The sequence below is a fragment of the Solanum pennellii genome, chromosome 11 (assembly GCF_001406875.1).
Source record: "Solanum pennellii chromosome 11, SPENNV200".
In the NCBI taxonomy this organism is placed as follows: domain Eukaryota; kingdom Viridiplantae; phylum Streptophyta; class Magnoliopsida; order Solanales; family Solanaceae; genus Solanum; species Solanum pennellii.
In genome coordinates this window covers 9,205,402-9,211,672 of record NC_028647.1, presented here as the reverse complement: position 1 = coordinate 9,211,672, position 6,271 = coordinate 9,205,402, and the positions used below count along the sequence as shown (strand labels likewise).

Sequence of the window (6,271 nt, the reverse complement as noted above, 5' to 3'; positions counted from 1 at the left end):
AAACGCCCCTTAAATTACTTAACAGAAATCCGACCCAGCCTGGGATTACGCAGCCTGTGACGGCCCGTCGTGCCTGCGACGGTCCGTCCTGCTGCTTCCGTCACAAAGTTCAGAGACTCAATTTCCTTGAAGAGTCTGTGACGGTCCGTCGTGCCCACGACGGTCCGTCCTGCCATGTCGTCACGAAGTTCAGAGAGTCGATTTCAGTACCCAAATTTCAGAATTCTAAGTGTTTTGGAACGAGACCCCCTCGACGGCCCGTCGTGCCCATGACGGTCCGTCTGGGTTCCGTCGACTCAGACAGTTTTTCCAGAAATAAAATCTGCTGCTTAAAACGACTAAACAGGTCGTTACAATATTTATATTGTTAGGTGATAAAATTTTGTATATTGATGAAATATGAAAACTGTATTATTTATGTATGTAATGTATCAATATATTGTATAAAATATGTATGAAAACCTATTTTTTTGATTGTATATATCAGTGATTGATTTGTTATATATTTATGAATTTTGTATAAAGTTTGGATTAATTGTGTATTAAATTTTTAATAAATTGTATAAATTGTGTATGACAGTGCATTTTAGATTGTATGTATCAGTGAAGTATATAGTATTTGTGTATGAATTGATTTTTCATTATTGATATGTTTCATATATATGAATTGTGTATAAACATTGGATTAATTGTGTATTAAATTGGATTTTTTTTGTTGTATATATCAGTGAATTATATATAAATTGTGTATGAATTTTGTATGAGTAATTTTATAATTTTATTATGTGGTGCACTAAATGTAATTTTAATGTTGTGAAACAGGAAAATACGTCGACTTTGAGATGGAGGGCATCCTATATGATACTTCTACTCTTTATATTGGTTTAGTTAATGCTATAGTAACTCAACTTAATATAGAAGAAAATATAAATTCTGTTGAGATAAAATATATTGTTAGCGAAATGTGTCTACCTATTAAAATTCATAATGATGTTGGGGTAAAGGTTTTTCTAGATCAGGTGAGGGTGAATTTGGATTTCTTTACAAGATATCCATTATGCATCACTTTGAAAGATCGTGAGCAGTATAACGAAGGTCATGGAGTTATAATTACCGATAGAATAAATTCTAATGTTAGATTATCACATACTAACATTGATTTGTACTCCAACAATTCTATCGTTTGATCGGAATGAATATAGACGGAGTTGTCAATGATAATAGTGAAATAGATAATGATATAATATGTGACCATTCCAACATATTTGTAGTTGATAATCAGATTTATAATAATAAAGAAACCCTTAAGGAGGTTATGAGGCATGTTGGACTTGTTGAAAAATTCAGTTTTCGTGTTGCGCGTTGTAATGCATCTAAGTAAGTGTGCAAAAAAAATGTTATTTTTTTATTTTTTTATTTCACTGTATATAATTGTAATGTATATTTTCTTAATTTTGAAACAGTTATCACCTGAATTTTATTTCTAAAACTTGTTCTTGGATGATGAGGGCATCTAGTTTGAATAAATCAAATTTATTCAAAGTTAGGAAGTATATTGCTCAGCACACTTGTTCTATTAGAGAAAGAGTTTATGCCAGACGTTAGGGGATAACTGACGTTGTAGCTGTCTTGATAATGGAGAAGTATATTGATCCATCTAAGGTATATACTCCAAAAGATATAGCTGATGATATGTTGAAATTGCATGGCGTTTCGTTGACGTACATACAGGCATGGAGAGCTAAAGAAAAAGCAGTAAAGTTGGTGCGCGGAGATCCAGCAGAGTCCTATGTAAAATTACCTGGTAATTTTGAAATAAGAATAAATTTAAAGATTACTCATTGAATTGGACTGTTATGTTTTCGTGTATTCTTTATGTATAAAATATGTATATTTTTTGTATGAATTGGACTGTTATTTTCAGGTTATTTTTACATTTGGGAGCAAACATATCCAGGATCTGTTTTGAAAATTAAAAGGAAAGAAGGTGATACATTTTTATAAGCATTTGTTGCCTTAGAAGCTTGTATTAGAGGTTGGAAATATTGTAGGCCAATTATAGTTGTTGATGGTGCGGGATTAAAATGTTCATATGGTGGTACAATGTTAACTGCCAACACAATAGATCCGGGAGGTAAATTTTTATCCTATTTAATTTTCTGATTATATAATATAATGAAAAAAATATATAAATTGTATTTCTGATTTGTGTGATACTTTTTAAAATAATGAGCAAGTCATATACTTCCGTTGGCGTATACGATAGTAGATTCCGAAAACGATGCTTCATGGACTTGGTTCATTGAGCAGTTTAAAGAAGCATATGGAGTTAGACAAAATATGTGTTTTATGTCGGACCGAAATGAAAGCATATAGAAAGGGACTGCTAATGTATATCCTGAATCAGAACATTATGCATGCATATGGCATCTGTCAGTCAATGTGTTGAAAAATTTCAATAAAAATACTGAAGATTTGAAGATTTTGTTCTTTTCATTGGCAAAAGCTTATACAAAACAACAGTTTGAGACAATTATGGGAAGAATAGATCAGATAGATACGCGCATATGACCATACTTGTTTGATATTGGTTATAGCAAATGGTCAAGAGCTTACTCGAATTGTAAGCGCACATGGACCATGACTTCAAACATCGCGGAGTCATTGAATAATGTTAACAGGTTAGCAAGGAGGTTACCCGTGATTTCACTTCTTGAGTTTATGAGGGTAACAATTTAGAGGTGGATTCACAGGCATAATGAGGAGGCTGATAAGACAACATCTGATCTGACAAAAAATATGATATTTATCTACAGAAAAGTATTGCGTTGTCGTGCAATATGAGGGTATGTGTTTCACTGTATTGTATTTTTACTTCTAAATATCTAGTGGCATGTATAAATTTTTTTTTTACTTTTACATAGGTGATACCTTCAACCGTTGATTTGCATGTTGTAGCTGAAGGAGCAAAGAAATACATAGTAAATTTGAACACAAGGATGTGTAGTTGCGGAAGATTTCAAAATTATGAGATACCATGTAGTCATGCAATTGCAGTTCTCCGGTACAGGAAGTTACATGAAGCAGATTTCTGTTCTGCTTTTTATAGCCTCAAGAATTTTAGAGATGCTTATGCCATTCCTGTCGAGCCTATCCCATGCGAGAGCACATGGGATATACCAAGTTATATTTCAGAGCCTAAAATGATGCCACCCGGTCCAAAAAAATCAGCGGGAAGACCCAAATTTGAACGCTGGAAGGGGTTCGCTGATCTGAAATTCAAGAGGACAAAAAGCACATGCAGTAGATGCCATCAAGTTGGACACAATAGGAAGACATGTTCAAATTATCCTGTACAAAAACAATGATTTCCTACTGTTACATCTGTGTTTTTGAGTATTTAAATTGTTATACACATGTTTTATTTTTTTATTGAATCATATTACTTTTCATACAAAGGTCATACATTGTATATACAACTGTTCATATATTAACATTTGTTACCATTAATAAGTCATATAATATTCATATAGTATGCATACAGTTATTGCATATTGAATGAGGACTATATACAAAATTTATACATTTATACAAGCAATATTTGCATATAAAAATAATGTATGTTTATGTTCTACATATCAAATTATAATATGATATAATTCATACATTTTTCATACAGTATTCATACCAGTTTTATAAGTAACATTTGTTTCTGTTTTGTATTTGAAAGTATACAGTATTCATACAGTATTCATACAAAAAAAATTTATGCAAAAGTCATACACATTTATTAAGGTATAATTATATATTTATTCATATTGTCATATTGAATCATATGTCAGTACTATTTCATATAATTTTCATACGTTATGCATATAAAAATTTAACATTACATATTGAAAAGTGCAATTTATACAAATATCATACACATTTAAAAATTATAAATATATAGTGAAGCAGACTATATTGATATAAAATTAAAAAAAATATAGTATATATATAACATTTGTCTATGTTCTATATATCAAATTATAATATGACATTCATAATTTATATAATGTTCATACATGATTCATACAATGTTCCTATATTTTCTTGTTGCGTTCAAAATTATACAAAGTGAGACATATTTTTTAATTAGTAATAATCATTAATAATTTATATAAAACCATCAGTATTCATAATAAAAAATTGGAAAATTACATAAATAGTTCATAAGTTAAAAAAACATGTCATTCAAAAAAATGTACATTGTGCCATGAAGATTTCTACTTCCTGTTACGGAATTTTGGAGTAGGATAATTGGTGGCGTCCATAATTTGTTCTTTATGAGTTCGAGGTCCACCCTTCTTGCTAGCAACTGTTCCTGTAACTTCACTTTCACTTATTCGCATTCATCATTCTTTGATTTTGCATAATGCCAAAGTAATGTACCATATCTTTGACGATGATATTTTGAATCGATATCAATATGAGATATATCAAAAACATCATTGCTCATGTATTCGGCAAAGAGAGATGTGTATAGACCACAATCACTGTAAAAAAATTGAAATTATAAAATTTTTGTAATGACTATAAAGCAAATTTAATTTAAGATGAAGAAAAAATAATATAACAAGTATACATACTTTGAACTTTCTTCTTGTTGAGGAACATGTGTAACATGCTTGATACTGAGAGGTTTAGAATGAGACTTCTGTTGATAATCAGGGAGATTATTCGCATACAAATCAAGCCTTTTGCCATAAAATTCTGTGCTCGTCAGAAATAAAGAAATCATGGTTGCAAGTTTATCAACAACTTCTTTAACTTTTCTTGAGTGGACAGATCCTCCCATCATCGAATCATAGACATATAGACATTTACGTTTGATCCGGAATACAACAAGGAACCAATGGAATTTGTCGCTGATGTTGACTGGGATGATTACTTCGTCAACCCTATCCCACAGAATGTTAGCAAGCAGCTTAAATCCTCTAATGCATTGTCCAACATCATGGTCCGGTGAAATGCATCTCATGTCACATTCTGACTGTCTCCATCCACGCCATAAATCAACAATCAACAGTACTGTAAGAAGTGACTGTCTGAGAGTATTTTGCCTTCTTTCGGAGATAATACATTATTGTATTAATATGCTGTTTCAAAAAAAAACAAAAAAAATAATACAGTTGATACCTCATACTTAAAGTGTACATTACAAATATATCCATATGTTTCATACACAATTCACACATAATCCATACAAAATAATTATCATACGTATATCACTGCAAATCAAAATCATAATAATTAAGTCAAAAAATGTCTTACCCCGTCTTCCAAAGGTCTGCCCGGTTGACTCATTATGTGGAAAAAATCGTTTTCTCCGATTTTGACAACGCCAAAGTCCATTTGAGGATGAAATGTATTTTTAACCTTGGAATATGCTGCTTTCCTATATATATTTAAATAATTATTATATTAATTTTTGAATTGTGAAATTAAATAAAATAATTTTGTTCATCTTAGTTTATACCTGTCACGCCTGCTTGACACATCTTTAAAAATTCATTTATTGAACTCCTCAATCAGGTAATCTGGAACATCAAACTCATTGTGATTTTGGAATGGATGTTTGATTTGAAAGAATATAGATACTCTATTTGAACTGCTTTCCCCTTCCGACATTCTGATATAAGGAGAAGAATCGTATTTTCCTAGATTCTTATGTCTTGTTTGCACATTTGGAGTCGTGGTAGCATTAAGAATTGGATCAAGTGCGATTATTTGTGTCATAGTAAAATCAGGATAATCGTCCAATGTTAGTGGTTTTGATGTTGACGTTGTAGGTGCGTCAACGTTGAAACAACCATCAGTTGACTTTTGAGCTTCATGTACATAAAAAATAATAAATAGTTATATAAAAATAATTTCTTAAATTTACATATATGTGATAAAAATGAATATATCGTACCAGCTGTGTTTAACATTTGGACGTGTTGTCCAATTGAAACTGTAGGCATAGCTGTTGGATCAGATTGTGCAGCATGTTGATTGGCGTTGTCCTGAAATAATTTTCAGATAATATGAAATTTTTGCAGATATTAATGTATTCTGAATTATTTGTAAGAAATAAAATAATAGATTGCAAATAAAAAAAACTTGCATATATGTTTAATACATCATTTTTTCATTAATCATACGTAATTTCAAAATACAAATTTCATACATGATTAATACAGAACATTTATATATAAATGATGAATATATACCCATTTCATACATA

The 6,271-nt window shown here is 30.8% G+C and overlaps 1 pseudogene; it reads left to right on the top strand.

The window, feature by feature from the left end:
- Nucleotides 1-962: 962 nt before the first annotated feature.
- On the top strand, nt 963-2,163 carry LOC107003627 (annotated as a pseudogene).
- The last annotated feature ends 4,108 nt before the right edge of the window (nt 2,164-6,271 follow it).